Source organism: Falco rusticolus, chromosome 6 (assembly GCF_015220075.1).
Source record: "Falco rusticolus isolate bFalRus1 chromosome 6, bFalRus1.pri, whole genome shotgun sequence".
NCBI classification, from domain to species: Eukaryota; Metazoa; Chordata; class Aves; order Falconiformes; family Falconidae; genus Falco; species Falco rusticolus.
In genome coordinates, this window is record NC_051192.1 from 65,656,314 (window position 1) to 65,674,226 (window position 17,913).

Below are 17,913 nucleotides of genomic sequence, written 5' to 3' on the forward strand. Positions count from 1 at the left end.
TGATTGCAGCTCATATACACGTCTGATTCAGCTTTAAAATACCTAGCTCAGGTATTTCTAGGAGCACAGAAACCTACAGAATTATAAACCTTAGCTGATCAAATATTTAGGCCACATTATGTTTTGCACAATTGCAGCAACATCACTCGAGGCTTCTCAAGAGCGCAGACAAAACTGTATTTTGCCACCCAAGGATGAGGAAGCAGAGCTGGAGAAGAAGGCACATCATAAAGGTAGACATGGAGAACAGGGTAGTTGGGGGCAGGAGTTGAGAAACAATAATGGAAATTTGGATGTAAAGCTTCTACAGCCATGCAGAAGCAGTAACCATCCCAGATCCCCAGGGCTCTGCCAGACAAAATCATCAGGAAAACATCTGCTGTGTTGCTGTCCTCTGCTGTCTTGGGCTACTGCTTCCTTTGCTTCTAATAGAGCCTGCCTGAACTACTAGAAACCAGGACAGACCACTGGCCACTTTACAGCTATTTTCTAAGGTTATACAAACTATTTGACCACAGTCTTGATATAGGTTTGAAATATCAGATCTCTGTGATGGCACTCTTCTCCCACACATCCTCACATGCATGCCAAACAAATTACATCACATACATTAAGCTTGAATCGGGCCACACCTCCCCAGGAGGAGATTCCTAACCCCAGGGTACAAGGCACTGAGTCTTGGTGTAATTCATGGCCTAGAAGAGCTCACAGTATCCACAGTGAATGGTTCTGCCTCTTTTTGCCCAGTCCATAATCCACAACAGTCACCAAGCGAAAGAGGGAGCAGCAAAAACTAGCAAGAGGAAAGGTTGAGGAGAAGGGTGTTTCTCCAGATCTTCCCTTCAAAGGCTGCTAGGGCCAGTCTCAGCACTTGAATAGTTAGTGCTGGTAGACTGGAAAGTGGTGGGCTCCGTAACCAGAACAGGCTTTGCGATGCCAAGCTAGGGACCAGTGCTCCCCACGTGGGAAAGCAGTGAGTTGTGGTTGCCTCAGCCAGCCAGGAGGACATGGCAGAGACTCGTGCCTGGAAGTATCTTCTACAGACCTGAACACAGGTGTTTAACTCTGCAGCAGCCACCTTTGAGGGACAGGTAGTGGGATCATCCTGGAGGACAGTCACATGGATGCTCTGTGGGCTAAGCAGAGGATGTGGGTCCTGCCTGCCCCTGCAGCTCCCATCCCACAGCCCAGCAGAGCACTCCCGCCTTTTCACTGTAGTGGGGGAACTTTAGGATCCAGAAAAGATCAGACAAGGCAGCTTTCAAGCCAAGTGATTTCAGACACATAGCTGAAAGCCTGGAAATTAGGCAGTTTCAGCATGAGCACCCAGCAGGCTGGTGATAACAAGTCTCAAGAGATGACTTGGAGGGGGGAGCAAAATGGCCTGAGATGGAAGAAAACTGAAATTAGGAGGGTGCTCCATTCTCTGCATTAGTGAATAAAAAGGCAGCATCACCACCTCCTCCGGCTGCACTTTATGAAGTTTTAGATGCATCCAGACTACAACTGAAAGATCAAAGCCTGCAGGTATGTTAAATATTAATCTTCCTTTGCAAAATCCTTACACAGCTCGGAGATGAGACAGGCAACGAGCAGCAGAGAACTGTCAAGGCGGCTTGGTGGCTCTGCTCAGCAGCCAGATATGAAGGATTTTCTGGGGAAAACAAAACCTCCAATGAAGCTTCATCACATTCCCCACTGCCTGCAGCTGCTGCAGGGCTTACAAGCCTTAGAGACAGAGGATACAGCTCAGCCTACATCATGGTGGCTCAACCCGCAGAGAAAATGGACTCATTCTAGAAAACAGAGCTTCTTAGCGTCAGTCAGGTCACAGCATCCAGACCCATATGACTACTGGGGAAATTACCTTGATCTGAGAAGAGCCACCAACAGGAAATCTCCAAAGAGGCTGTAGACTGAATAATTTATAGAGTCTGCAGCTGCAGTAAAGGGACACATTAGTAGTAGAAATCAAACCAAAAGCACTTTGGATATCACACTCTCCAGCTTCTCCTGCTTTAAAAGGAAACCTCTTCTACAGCTGAAATTGCCTTATATGATTGAAATAAGAGTTTGATCTCCAGGTATGTGCTACAGCAGTAACTTTCATTTTTAAATCCTGGAAAATTCCTTGCCTTTCTGACCTACCTTCAAGTCCTTTCAGACCCAGATTCATAAAAGCATTTAGAAAACTAAGTCCCACTGAAACTGGTCCTCAGAAAAAGGTACCAGCCTGTTTTTTCAAACACTATCGTAGTCCTGGTACTCAAGTATCTTCAGCATTGATAAAACCAATGCCAGAGAGAAACAGAGAAACATTCAGCACTTGTAAAAGCATAAATATTTTCTCACTGTCTATGCAGGGGTCAGGAGTCAAATTTGCAACACTTACAATGATGGCCATTAAATCAGCATAAGCGGAAAGCTTGGGGAAAAAATGAGAAGGAGAAGGCAGCATTTACATGGCCTTTCCTTTAAAATCAAAATGCCTTTATTCCTATTAGGAATTGGAACATAGCAATGCAACCAACACAATCTCAAAACAACTTTTGAGACCTGTCAGCTTTAGGGAATCTGCCTCAGTTGCCAAGAGAGAAGATGTTTATTAAGCCAAGCTTCAAGTGACAAGTTCTTGAGAAGTCATCAGAGAATCCCGGAGGCATTGCTCAAAACCACTGCAGGACCAGCCAGGCCAGCTGGCACCCAGCACTCCTTGAGGTCCCCCACAGCTGTGAATGGAAAGCTTGGAGACCACTTCAGCCAGCAGACACCTCATGCACGAAGACTCTGTATCTGCCAGCAGCTGCTCTACAAGGGCCGGTGCCTTATTGCACACCGTTATTTTGGACCTAGAAGCAACAACACAGATGATCTGCCTAGCTGAATCCAAATGGCTGGGAAATGCAGAAGGATAATGATGCTCGCTGGCATTAGTGCTGAGCCAGCCAACAGCTATCGAATGGCTGTAATCCTCTGTATCATCCTACAGGACTCCTCTTTGAGCTGTTTTCATTTCACTATTGCTGAGTTGTTTTCACTGTTATTATGATTTTTTTTTTTTACTATGATTTTTAAAACTATACTTCATTCTTGGAGATCTGGGTGGAATTATCTATGTCCTGAATTGAGTACGTTCCTGATGCAGACAGGCACACAAATCTGCAGAGCCACAGCCACATTTGGCAGACGAATTTCCCAAGCAGGTTTGAGTCAGCACTACTGACACATCAACAGCTTTCAGCAGTTTTCACTCCCCTGACGTTTCTAGTCCTCGTCATCCACATCCCGACAGCTCCCAGAACTATCTGGCAGTCTGTGTATCCTCAAATGCCCCAGCAGTCCCTAAACTGCATCCCAACAGCTGCAACACACACAAAATCATGCTAGTGAGATGCCAGGCTGTCAGGCCGTGACACAAACCTCACACTATTACTATTCACACTATTACTTTGAAAAAATAAAAGAAAAAAAACCAATCAGAAATTAGGTCCCAGGGCTACAAAGGTAACACCAGGGCCTCGCACAGATCAGGGATACATCTCTGGGGGAAGCAGGGAGAGGCAGAAGGGACAAGCCTCCAGCTCTGTGCCTGCAAGTTGCTCTTCACCCCTTGGCCTGAGGGCTGCATATCATTCCCTGGAGAGGATGTCTTTCACACTGGAGATGAAACCTGTGTCACTGACCTCTTCTTTCTCCATTACAGCCTTGCAGATCTTCCTAACCTACAGATGTTTTATGTAGCTATGCTTTTACTTTATCTAAGTGTTTTCTCATTTGTCCTCCCAGCTCCCTCATGCATTACCTTGTATAAGCAAGAATTCACCATTTAGCCAGAATATAAAAATCAGAATCAATGATAGAGGTGCTTAAACAACGGGAGATCATTTCCATAACATTGCAATGCTCTGAAGTTAAATTCTACGTGTTGATTTAAAGGTTAAAGCAATGGGCTTGAAAGATTAAAAAAAAAAAAATCCCTAAATGTTAATACTGTAGAATTGCAAAAATGAGGACTGTAACTGCCGCAGCTACAAAGTCTCTGTAAAGTCTACAGAGCATGGAGTCGCATAAAACAGAGACATAAGACATTCCAGGTCCTGATAATGCTGAAGAACAGTGAAAATTGCTGCAGAGGACAAAAGGGTGAGTCTAAGCTGATGGGAAGCTAACATTACCTAAAAATCTAACTGATAGGAAGTCATCGGTTACTCCCCAAAGTACACTTAATTCTTGCTCAATAGAGCTATTTCCTCAGTCAATGTTTGTGAGGTATAAGGAACTATTAGTTCTGACTGTACAACGTAGGTGCCCTTGTCATATGTAGGAATAGTAGCCTCACTTTCCATCAAGAAGAATGTTTTTAAAAATTGAAACAAATTTCTTCCTGATGTAGTTCTACTGAAGTCAATGAGTTTATGTCAGAATTAACTTACTGTCACCTGTGCTGAAAATATAAAATCAGGGCTTCAGCAAGGGTGAGATGAAAACAGTGCTAGAAGAGGGCAAGTATGTTTTCAAAACCTATAACTACAGGGAGATGGGACCAAAGTGCCAAATCTCTCACAATAACTCTGTACAGTTTTTTAGATGATAAAGAATAACACCTAAGTAGTATTTTACCTTTGTGCAAAGTGTTGGTCAGAGTTAACTAGACATGCTAAACAAAATTTCTCCTGCAGTTTTAATCAAAGTCCCTACTGGGTTACAAGATCTCTGCTGTAGCCTCGTTTGCAGCTGTAATTTACAGAAATAGTTTGTGTTTTTGGGTGCCATCCCTGATATATGTTAGATCAGATTTTCAGTATTCTTAACCAACCCATTTGGGTTTCAAACATAGGTGTCAGTTCTTCTAAAACGTGTCTAAACTGTCTCTGGCTAGCCCCACTCCTATAAAGCATCCACATGAGAACTAGAACACCAGGAATTCACCAAGAATCAATGAATGATGTGGAGAATGCTCCAGAGTACATTTCTTTACATGAATAAATACATCTTATTCACATATGCATTTATCATCCTGTTTCTGAAGCTTTAAGGCATCACTTTTCAGCCTTCCACATACACACAAGCTCAGGACTGCCTGCAGAAGTTGGGGTATTTGTGCAATATCTAAGTGCTTAATGCCCATTCAACCAACTTATGCTTTCCAACATATTCTTCCCTCCAGGTACATAGGAGTTTTCCAGGTGGGCCTGAGAGCTGTCTTCTGGAGGGCACTGGACAGACTCAAAAGGCAAACTTAATCTGGGGAGGGTGGGCCCTGTCCCTCACCAACATTCTTGGAGGTGCAGGGAAGTGGCAGAAAAGTCTATCTAGGCCACATCCAACCACCCCAGACACGTCAGTAGTGCCACATGACTTTTGCTCAACAGAAATGCCACTCAAGTATTGATCGGAAAGATGAGAAGTGCCAGCTATGGAACATCCTTAAAAGAATTCAAACCCACCACTCCAGCTCCCCATGACAGCAATTGCTCCCACTGGATGGATGCAGTAGACTAAGTTAGACTACACTTAGACATGCCACATTAAAGAATGGAAGGCAAACAGGGAAGAAGCCAGCTCAAGCCTAGCAGTGGGACACTAGACTAAAAAGGGGGGAAATGAGTGTTCTCCCTTCCCTGCTTTCTGTTATGACGTCCCACAATTGACTGATGTATAAACACATGGACAGGTCAGGAATGCCCAGACAGAAGACAAAATTTAAGCAAAGCAGTTTGTGAGGCTCGAGGAAGAGTAAAGACAAGAGAAGAACATAGGATGTGATCGACTAGTGGGAAAAACACAAGGCAAAAGTGAAAAACCATAGAGGCCTGACCAGGGCAGAAAGGCCGAGAAAGGACAGAGGGAGAGACGGCACCATCCCAGAGTGCAAGTGGATGGGAGAAAGGTTTGCTTTTGGTTGCCCCAGCATCCTACTCCTCCCTGAGGAGGAGAACACACAGAACAGAGCAGCAAGAGCTTTTGCCCCCATTTCTCACACATTAGATATGCAACAGCTACATTCAAAGAAGGTTCCGAGAATAAAGGGAAGCCACTTGATTGCTGCCCCGTCCTTCTTAATGCTGCAAGCGTGACACCTCAAAAAGCAAACCACAAGGCAGGGCATAGCTGGCATCAGGAGATGCCTATTTATCAGGACAACTTTACTTAGAACCAGATCTTGAGCTAGCAGAAGTTATAAGCAGACCTTTGGGTGGGATTTAACCATCCTGGCTGAGGTGCACAGCCTCAGAAAACTGCCCTGAGCTCCCTGTATAATGAAGTCAGAGAAAGACACCTTGGTGTGGGGATTCTTATCATCCTAAAACAGGACAGATAATTAACTGGAGGTATCTGTTCATTGCCCAGTATGACTAGCTCGGTCTTTTAAGTATGTAAAGTTAGGTAAGGGGAGCCCTACCACCCCTAATTAGCTAAGCCAGTCTATGGGAGGGCTAATAGCAGCCTGGCTCCCCCACAGCAGTTCCCGTTCTCTGTACTCATTACCCTCCCTTTCCCTGTACTATCACCAACCACCAGCTGATCACATCACGAGCTAGCACAGGCTACTACACCAGCAGAAAGCTATTCTTCTTTTTGTGATGTTATTTTTCACTTGATTTAGTTCCTTGGTTCCTGGCGAGGGTAAAATGGCCATCATTCCTGTGAAAAATGTTGTCAGCCAGGGAAAGAAATGCCCTTGGCAGCAGCTGAGATGGCCTTCAGTGTGTTACAAAACTGTGCCCTTGCATGCCAGTGGCATACAGAAAACAAAGATGCGTAAGTGAAAAGATGCGTAAGTGAAAGAATTAAAGGGTCTAAATTCACCAGGGGAAAAAAATACAAAAAAAAAAAAAAAACCCACACAAAAACAAGCACGTAATTAGAGTAGGAACATTTCAAAATGAGGAAAGATATGGCAAAATACCAGGCTGCAATGGTAAATAATATCCAGCAAAAGACAGAGAGCATAGATATAACTACATGAGGTGTTTTGCAATAACATGCAAGCCACCAAGGGTCATGGAAATGATCCAAGAGTGTTATCCTCAAATGACAAGGACATACTTCTCATAACGATATCCTCAATATAACAAAACACCATGGTACATAAGCATGCATGATCAACATCGTGCATTTGAACTGGGGCAGTATCAATGCAATTTCAACAAAGGGTTATTTTACTCTCAGGCTGGGGATCTGCAGAGACAAAGTAACACTCTAATAACAGTAACACGTGATCCTACGCTGAAACTTCCCTACCAGGTCCCAGGAGCCTCGGAAAAGGAGAGAAGATAAGTTATATTGGTGACACAAAGACCAACAATACATTCAGTAAAACGGCTAAGCCTCAATGTAAGAGAAAAAATTTAAAGAGTATCAGAGCAAAAATCAAGCCTCACAGGAAATACAGCCACATATCTTCACTGGACAAGTAAAGGGTGAACTTGATAGCAATAGTACTACTCAATGTCCTTTCACTCTTAGAGACCTGAAACACCTTTCCAAGTGCAGGAAGGGGAATCTACCAAAGCAGCTCCCCAGGTTAAGAGAAAATATATGGTCAGTACATAGAAATTGCTGTAGAAGCTAAACACAGCGGGGGAAAAACCAGGGGTTTGTGCATCTGATATGACTTAGTAAAAGCACCCGTAAAGATACACGATTCCTGGAGATAAATAGACATTAAAAAACTTCTCAGAAGTCAAAGTGTTCTTACCTTAGTATGCCACAGCAGACTCACTAATCAGTCTGTATCATTGGCAATAGTCACGATCCTACTTCTGAGGTATGCCGAATGGCAGCCAGCTGAAAGAATATCTTTCAGTGGCAAAACATTTCCCACAGCAGCTTTTATACATACCACGATACGCATATTCAAAATCCTTTGCCATGTACAACACACTGGTCTGCAAATATTTCAAAAAATTAAGAAAGAGTACAAGTGATTGCATGCAGGTTTGAGATGCTTTTGACAATCTCATTTTGAAAAAGAAACGTGAATTCAGAAACAATGTGTAGAACGCAATCTGCAAACAAGGGTGTTTACCTGAATTCACATAAACTGAAAGTGTTACTTCCTTTATCCATATACCACCATGCTTCTGCTACCAAAAGATTCTTGAGGATCACAACTCCCCTTGGGAATTTTTTGTTAAAGTCTTTCCATCTAACCAACTGCCCTGAGAGTATTCTTTATTTTAATAATGTACACTTCCAGGGAAGATTATAACCAGTTATGTTAAGTGGTAACTACTGGCATCTCCACCTGCTTTGGTACTCAGCAAATTCTCTAATAGCAGCAGGTGCATCATTCACACAGCTAGAACATGACCGGAGGCCAGTTGCACACAAACTAAGAAGCTGTACATCAGCTAAGCAGTGATCCTTTGAACCTCAGCATGTACCTGTCCAGCATTGATAGGGCACTTAGAGGAACAAAAGCTAATGCTACCGCTTTGATTATGCGGCTACCAGTAAAAGAAAAGGCTTCAGAGGTGTTAAAGACTACACTGACCCTGCCGTGGCTGAAATCCCAGCATTGCCAGCTGATTTAAGCAAAGGAAGAATGAACAACAAAAATGAGACTTGCCACAGTTACTCAGTGCTGCTAAAATGGTACAGAGCAATCAACTCTAAACACATCAGAAATTTCATATATCTGACACTGTAGGTGCAACATGCAATAACAACTTCCCTAAAATCAAGGAACAATGTGAATGCAATCACGTGCAAAATAAGCCTAAATAGGCAAATGCATGTTTAAATAGAGAGCTGCTTCGAAGACATAGTAAAAACTATGATGACCAGATGTGGCGGGTTGACCAAGCCTTTCTTTCCCAACAACTTTCCTCTCCTCAGCAGGGAGAAAATGAAGTAGAAAAAAACTCGTGGGTCAAGATAAAGACACTTCAATAAAGCCAAAGCAAAGACCATGCATGAAAGCAAAGAAACCCAAAAGATTTATTCTCTACTTCTCATCAGCAAGCAATGTCCAGCCACTTCCTGGGAAGCAGAGCTTCAATACCCATAGGAGTTGCACCAGAAGACTAGCATCATAATAATGAATGCTCCCTGCCCCCCGTCTCTTCTCTCTCAGCTTTTATTGCTCAGCATGATGTCATATGGTAGGGAATACCCCTTTGGTCAGTTTGGGTCAGCTGTTCTGGCTGTGTCCCTTCCCAAGATCTTGCCCATGCCCAGGCTGGTGGTGAGGGGGGAATGCTGGAGACACAGCCTTGGTGCTGTGCCAGCACTGCTCAGCAGCAGCCAAAACACTGGTGTGTGATCAACACCTTTCCAGCTACCAATACAAAGCACGGCACTGTGAGGGCTGCTATGGGGAAAATTATTTCAGCCAGATCCAATACACCAGCACCATTGACAAACATCTGACAGACCCTGGCATTAAGTGCCAAGAGATTTATTTTACATGGAAGGACACACACACACTGTTGTAGCTAACATGACAACATCCCTGGGCATATCAACTTGGTGTTGCTTTGCACAAGCTTGGCACGTACCATCCAGAAACTAAACTCACGATTTGCAAGATGTGGGATGCCCAGCTGGTCTCTCTTCAGATGGGAAGGTTTCAAGTCAACCATAAAACTGCCCCAGCATCTAGAGAAGAGTTTTTTTCCAACAGTGTACTAAGTTCCCGTTATACCTGTAGCACTACGGAAGTAGATGTAGCAGTGGGCATGGTCTGTGTAAAAATCAGTCATTTAAACACTTCTGGTATATAACCTATTTACCTACTCCCACAAAACTTGCAAAGATAATACAGTTGCCTCCAAATACGATGCACAGTGTAAACTTAAATGGTCCAACTTGAATAATTCTGGAGACGTGATATTCAAGGCATGAAGATATCTGGAAACTGGTAGAAATCAGCACATTCTGTCTAAGGGGAACAGCACAAGGACTTCTTCAGACAAATCAGGTCCCTCTTCGCTATTTCCTCAACAAAACAAGCAAAGATTATCTGTGAATGCTCTGTGAAGAAATACACCTTGCCCTTTCAAGGACTACCCTTGAAAATTCAAAAGAAATACGGTACTGGAAAAACTGTAATTCTTCCTTGAAGATTTAAGATTATGTTCAGAAATACTTAAATGAAGAAGACGTAAGGAAATAGCTATTTACACTGTCTAAGGATTTTAAACTAATTTTGAACTATTTAATTGTGAATTACTGTTATATGTTCATGCCTTTGTGAAGGTTTTATATAACATTTATAAAAAAGAAAGGTAAGCAGAGAGTGACTATAGAGTTTTTGGCACTCTGCAATTACATAGAAAGCAATTCTGACATGAAGGTATTAAGCAGTAATGGAAGAAAACCTTCAGTAAGGAGGTTTCTCAGCTGCAGCTCATAACATGGCTCTCGTTACACCATCACACCTCATCTCTGCATTGGCTTTAAACTGCAAGTTCATTGCACAACTAGAAACACTGCAAATGCATCTGTGAATGCTGCTGACAGATCCACCACCCTGGAGCCCCCGCAGCATGCATGAGCATGCTTGCTCCGCCACATTTCCTCAGTATCTGTTTCCTTCACGTTTCTTGTATGTAACTCCACTAACCAGTCAGCCATCAGAGACCTGTTTTCTCATTAATACCATTCTGACAAGAGGGTTGATTGACAGACACTTTTCTTTTCCTATGTAATAAGAACTTTTTGCCATTTCCTGTGCTAGGCCTTCACTACATTCTTGTCTGATGTTTTTATTTTGATTGGCTGCAGTTACCATGCCATCTAACACTGCCAGTTCCTTCACATATTAATTTTTTTTAAAGCTCTTTAGTTTAATTCCCAAAATTTAGAGGATCCCTTATAACTCATCCTCTGATGATAATCATAAAATTCTACTTACATTAATAATGTCCTTAGAAAACCTACCATGCTTTCTTGTCTCCCTTTAACTCTGATAGAATCAACAGCTTTTGTACAAGATTCTCTTAAAGTGCTTGTGAAGCCTTTTAAAATGGATGTAAGTTATTTTTGTGCCTTCTTTAGTGAAGATGAACAACTAACAAACCCTTCAGCTTCTGTGCAGCACATTCTTTAGCCAACCAAGCATTACTTCATGCAAGCTTCATTGTCCAGACCTCACAGCACAGAAACGAGCAGACTGCCCCCAGCATTCAGACCAGATGGAGATAAAATCAACCCCTGATCCACAGTCTCTCATTAGGTCCATAGACTAAGGAGTTCACTGAAGACTAATAAATCCATGGTTATTATCAACAAGGTTCAATATCTACTGAAATCAGCATTATCACAGGGGAATTTGGAGGGATCCACAACTAACCCTGAAAACAACTCAAACTGAAAATCTTCAAGAGTGCTATCTGTTGGATTTCTTATTGTCATTATTTATGCTTATTCCAGTTAGCAAATCATACTAACAGGACCAAAAAAAAAAACCCCAAAAAAAACAAAACCATACAACAAAACCCCCAACAATCACAGAGTGAATCATGCTTATGACCAGACAAAGATGGGCACCAGGAACCTAAGCACAGCTATGGATATAGCTTCATTCTTCAAGGTCCCCACTCAAAAATTAGCCGGAGTTGAAGCAGTTTCTCTTTTCATTCTCTCTCCTTTGCTCCTGTTCCTCACCCAAAACCTCCAGATGAGAGCTGCTTAAGTCAACACTGGCAACACTACCGCTGAATCTGTATCTGTGGTCTCTTCCCAAGTCCAAAGCATCCAAAACCATCTCCTAACAATTCAGCCACCTTGCGGTAGGAGGTGCCTGTGGTCCTGTTGGAAAACTTACTTAGGTGCCTATGCCTTCCTTACTGCACAGACCAGAGACCATGAACATCTTGCCTGAAGAGAGTGACATGACACTACTCTCCCACCTAGCCCATTTATGCCCAAAATAACACGTCCCAGCTCCTTCAGTCTCCTCTAAGCACACTGTAAGCATAAGGTTAACAAAAACCCGCCATTCCTTTCCAAAATGTGGTGGGGAGATGCCTCTCTCTTGCAGACTGGCTTCTTACAGGAGTGCTCACGCCGAAGGAACAGACTTCCCTGGACTGTTTAGGCTTTCCCTTTTTTGTTTTCTAAAATCAAAGCGGTATTAACACCGGAAACTGTCTTGGGAGCTGCGGACACAGTCATGGATGTTCAGTGGCCCCACTTCCAAATTGCTGTGTTAGTGACAAGGGCACCTTTCCAGCAGATGAGAGAGGCAGTGGGTTGAAGCAGTGCAATGAGCTGCATGTGGATCTCCCGCTTCCCAGGTAAGTGCTCCCAGCCAGTAGATTATTACATGACAGCTGGGTAGCAGCAGTCCATTTTTCAAAGAGAACTGCAGAAAACTTTTTTCAGAGCCAGTCTTCAAAGTCTCCATGCCTGAAGGACCATTGGGCACCCACATTCAAGGCAAGGTTCCAGCATCTGGAACTCAAGTTCCTGTAAGCACTTGGCACCAAAGGTGGTGAATTTATCTACTCCCACATCCAGCAGAGGGAATCCCAGCACATCTCCCTCACAGGCATTTTCCAGATGGCTGCTGTGGCCATCACACTTTGCTGGCTGTGGCAAGTCGCTTTCTTCAGCGCTTAGCTCTCCTCCGTTTGCTCCATACAGCACATAAACATTGTGGATTCTTGGTCTGGAGCCAGGTATCTAACTTGCAGCACCATGAAACTGTTTATTCACCTCCATGTTTCATTCACATGCTTTATTCTTGGACTAGATGATCTTTCAAGGTCCCTTCGAACCCAAACTATTCTATGATTCAGTGTAGAAGAAAACCAATGTAAAACCTGAAACACCCCACCATCTGCCTCACTGCTCTGTTCTGGCCTCCAGGACACCCTATGGACCTCCTAATCAATTTTCTGATACAGTTTTGAGGAAGCAGCATCCAAACAGTGACAGCAGCTAAAGATCCTTGGATCCTAATAAAAGAGGGTCCACTGATGAAGAACTTGAGCAGACCAACTTCCATTCTCTTCTTGCCAACAGACATCTTATACAACTATAGGCAAATCACCCAGAACTGGATTTTTCTGAAGGGACACTTCAATGCATGAGATGAGACCTTGCTGGATTTCCAAAACCACCTCTTTCTAAAGCTTCAGGCTCCTACTAGGTTGTTTTCCACTTGACTGAAGAGTTTACCTAGCTCTTAAAATCCAGCCATACTCCCTTGCAGCTTTCAATCCCAAATATATAAAATTGAGCACATTTAGCATTGGCAGAAGCACTTAATAAAGCATTTTTAGATCTCCCCCTTGTACAGGTGTTTTCTTGGCTAGAAACATCAGAAGGCTTTAAGCATTCTACTGACATCTCTTGAGGGATCCCACTTTCGCAGCCCACGAACAGGACGCCCGGCAGCTCAGGTGCAAACCAGAAGGAAGCACTCGAATTTTAAGCTGCTGTACCAACCAGTAACCTGAGGGGCTTTCCCTACAGCTGATGTATTACAAGCCCTGTCCCTGCCTCCTTCACTAGACTCGTTTCCCAAATTACATCCCAACACTCATCAAGGGAAAGGAAAACAGCAAGACCCTGGCCACACGGCCTTACGGGAAACGTGGTTCAGCTGTGAAGTCCAGCCAGCAGCAAAATGCAATGCAAAGCACAAGCTACACTTCCCATGAGATACCATGAGAATATTTTTGGCTAAACACTTCTGGTTTTCAGCCAAAAATACTTTGACAACAGAACTAAAACTACCCCGGAAAACTGACACTTTTCTTTAAAAAGCTATTTTGCCAAAAGCCTTCCCACTTTAAATGGATTCTGGTTCAAGAGTTTTTGGAACGGCCCTAAAGATGGCTAAAGAAGAGCTTTAGAAACAATGTAGAATCACTCAAAAGTAATGAGAAAAAACGGCCTTCAACGTAATGTACAATTTGTAAATTACACTGTAGATTTCTGCCGCTTCCACAGTGCAATTCTCTGCTGGCTCTAGGACTACACCATGTTTGAATACCATTTTGACTATGGATTTAAGTTGTATATTCTCTTTCATGTATTAATTAAAACAATAACTTCACTTTAACAGATACATCTAAGAATTTTCTGAAAGACAGTCCAAACACTTAAAAGAAATACTTGTTAAGTCTTGTCTACAATATTTGCATACCTTATTTATGCTGCAACAGTAGCATAATAAAATTTTTTATATACGTCTAGCAATTCATCACAGATTAAAAGATCCCAATACCACCGTTATAAGCAACACCTTTAAATCAGTGGGGGTTTTATATCCTCTGATCACTATAATGCCTCAGATATTCATGAACACATAAACAATGTAATACAAAAGATCTCAGCTACAGAGAGGAAAACATGGGACAATAGGTTTTTTTACATTTGCTAAATTTTTAAAAACTTTAAATACCCAAGGATCAAAGTTGCAGTATTTCCAGTCCAGAGGCTCTTTCTATTTCACTATATGGCAAGTGAAATTAGGTATTTCAGCTGTCCGCAGTGGTTTGATTTTGCTAGAAAATCATCCCCCTCCTTAATCTCACTGCCTACATTGAGCACATACGTATGTATGCACAGAGGTCAGAATGGATACTCACAAGTCCCTTTATGAATCCTATTTTTCATACCTCATGACTGAAAAGGTGGCATGTGGCCTTCTGGTTACCGAAGTACAGCTTACTCTCATATTCCAGCTCATTTAGACCAAGATTTTATATCTTTACCGGCCCTTAATTTTCATCAAGCATTCCTGTACACTACAACTTCCAAGTTGATTTGGTTTTCACTGAGTTTGCTCTTCATTACCCAGTGGTGTAAATCCAGCCCTTACTGGATCTTCTGTCATCTGCTTCACTTCTGCAACGTCAGTCTTCACTCCCTGCTTTGCAGCTGTATTAAAAGTTCACTTTTTAAAGTAGAAAACAGCCAGCTGCTTAGGAATAAAAGTAGAAGGATGGAGAAAAGCACTTAACATTTCCAAAACTAAACTGATATTGACTCTCTGTTACCAGGAATTACAAACCATTAGTGAACTGCCCTGAGTTTCAACTGTAGGAAAAGTTATATATCATATAGTTTTGTCCTTCCCTGCTCAAAGGAAAACAAGCTCTTCCAATGGCAAATTTGTATTTTTTATGTTGTTTTAAACGATTTTTTGTATGTTTTAAACGCTCAATCTCCCCCACACCCCCAAACAGGAATTCAGTGATCTAACCCACATGGGTACTTCTCAACAGAAAGGTCCAACGTTATCTGAAAGAATCTAGAGAGCTCTTATTTCCCTTACCTTCCCCTACTACTTGGGGATCATCAATCATATTCTGTCACTTACAGGGCAGCCCCCTAACAAACATCCAGGCTTTTTCCTCTACATGCTTCCAAAGAGTGAAAATATAAAAGTCTCTTACCTTATGGTTGCTGAGAAAACGGGAACTGCAGAATGCTCTGTGCCTGCAGGGACACTGCACAGATGAACCTCATTGCTGCTGTTTACAGAAGTCTGACAGTTTTTAATTTGAAAAGAGGTTGTCTTTTGCTTTTCGACAGTTCAACAAATCAGACAAAACAGTTGCAAGTGTTATCTGTAAACAGCTTCCTGTTTGAAATAGATCAGCTGTCCTACAGGACAATAATTAGGAAAGAAGTGTGGGAAAGCTGAAGAGGTCCATGATGTAAGCTTTTTATTTTGGGAATGTACTTTTTTGGGAATGCACTCTTACTCTCCCCTCCTCCTCTCTAGCAGAGAACCCCTTTTTAACCATTTACATCTATCCAGCTCTAAGCCATGCATGCACACTGTCCCAGCACAGCGCTTTCCTTGCTTTGCTTCAGTGGATATGAAAACACATGAAATGCAGCACCAAATCTTAATGTGGATAATTAACACACTCTCCCCTTACTGAAATTCTCTCCATTCTTGCAGTTGGCTGTAGCATTCTTGACTTGAGTAAAACATGCAACGGTTTCAGAGCTGAGTCTCAACACTCCTCAACACTGTAAATGCCAAGTTACCCACATGGCATACTTCTTCACAAAACTTTGGAGTTTGAGTTTTTGGGTTTGGGTTGTATTTTTTAAACATTTTTTGATAACGCTTTCTATGTCAATGTGAAGGGGGGAAAAAGGAGACAGAAATCCTTCACGATAGCTTCCAAATAGCTGTACAATTCTGGTTTTCATCTTAAAGAGCTAGACTAGTTTGAGCCCTGGGTAAACCACAGTACTCCAGGTATCTTCAGATAGGAAAAAGACAGAGTCAGCCGATTGTGGGAGGTGGTATTTTGAGAACACCTCCCTCTGTTACAGCAGTTTATACTTCAACAGATAGTAACAGCTTCACTCTCGACTTCCAGGGCAAATACAGAGTACCACTTATGACTATACCAAGTAATACCCTCTAATGAATACCTGCTATATTTGTAAGGCTGTAGCTCTGTTAAGCTTCAACAAAGAAGGTACCGGAATCACCTGCCCCCACCCCTGCTCGTGTCACTGTTCCCCTCTCCCAGTTTCTCCAGTTATGGTTTGAGGAATCATGCTGTAAGCCAAGTGCTCTGCAGGACAAAAGCCTGGGTAACTCCCACTACGTGACTTCTTACTGGAAGACTAGGATGGCAGCTGGAGCACTAGTGGGAGGTTCCTTTCCATCTTCCACAGTCCCAAGACCAGAAAAGTATCAGAACACCAAAAAGGTTTTAGACTGAGGCACTAGAGAAAGCTGTAATAGGACCACATGGGTGTTCACCTCCTTACCACCCTTCTGATCCACTCTTGTGGGAGGTAGGTCCACTCCATGGAGAATTTCATGCTGGGGTGGGGGGTGTGTGTGTGTTTGCAATGCAAGCTGATGACACGCAGTAACTATGCACTCTTTTCCTGCATTGCTTATGTTATGTCCTCTCCCGCAGCAAACCTCTCCCTGGCACCAAGGTGTGCAGCCTCCACCCCCACCACAGCTCTGCACACGCTGAGCAGCTTTGCTGGCAACGACAGCAAAACCAGGGATCGCAGATAGCACAGCACTGCAGAGGCAGTGGTGCTGCATACTCAGGACTCCGTGTGGGCTACCTTCACAAAGGCAGACCTTTCCTAAATCCTCCTGTTTCCGTGTTGGGCTGGAACCCAGCTACCCTCCTCCATTGCTATAACAGCCTGTAATTTAACATACACCAAATGGTCACAAAATTTAAGAACTGATGATCACTTCAGTAAAAAAAAAGACAAAGTGGTGGAACATGAACATAAGGACCCCACAACTCCAATTTAAAGTTCAGTTTTACGCACAGAAGCCCCGTTATTCAGTGGGAGCAGAAGGCAATTAGCAGGATTGGGCCCTTGCAGCACTCTGTTGACAGCAACTTGCCAAGAGAAATGTTTGATGTAAAGAATGCAGCAAAGTGACTGCAGTCCAAGCCTTTGAAGATCATATTACGATGGCAAAGGCAACGGCCATTTACATATATATCTACTCTCCCTGTAAACACAAGCAAGTAACTTGGAGGCCAGCACCAGAAATCAAGGGAAAAACAGAGGCATTTCAGGGAAAGCTAGTAGAAAAGGTAGGATTAAATGCTGGGGAAAAAGAAGTGAAAAACAGACATAAATAACCAGAGTTCAAAACAAAGGGCAAACACTATAAATGCAGTGAAAATGCTTTCTGTAGGAAAGGGGAAAATAAGCAAGTATCTGGTTTCCTTTCAGCTATGAGAGAGAAAAGGGGGCAGACCACTTACAGAAAGGCATAAGCATCCTCGCCCACCCAGAAAGCCAACTGGAAGCTGTGTATCTGCATTGGTGCATCATCTAAATCGGGCTGCTATGTGCAAACGGGGGTACTGATGCATGCACTACACAGGAGCAGCTTAAGCCATCACAACAGATGTTGGCTATTAAGCTAAAGTTTTTCCTCATGTTAATATTCCTGTCTGAGAAACTGTAGCACTTCAAGAGGTGATTCAC

At 42.9% G+C, this 17,913-nt stretch overlaps 1 protein-coding gene across 2 annotated transcripts in view; it reads right to left on the minus strand.

The window, feature by feature from the left end:
* The window catches only part of COLEC11 (collectin subfamily member 11), a 41,662-nt gene extending 26,094 nt beyond the window's left edge, over positions 1-15,568 (minus strand). Inside the window, exon 1 of one of the 2 annotated variants that reach the window (XM_037392470.1) lies at positions 15,363-15,568. The gene's annotated coding sequence lies outside the window, so the exon portion shown is untranslated. The remainder of the gene's footprint in view (positions 1-15,362) is intronic. The other variant, XM_037392471.1, reaches the window with a different exon arrangement.
* Between the last annotated feature and the right edge of the window lie 2,345 nt (positions 15,569-17,913).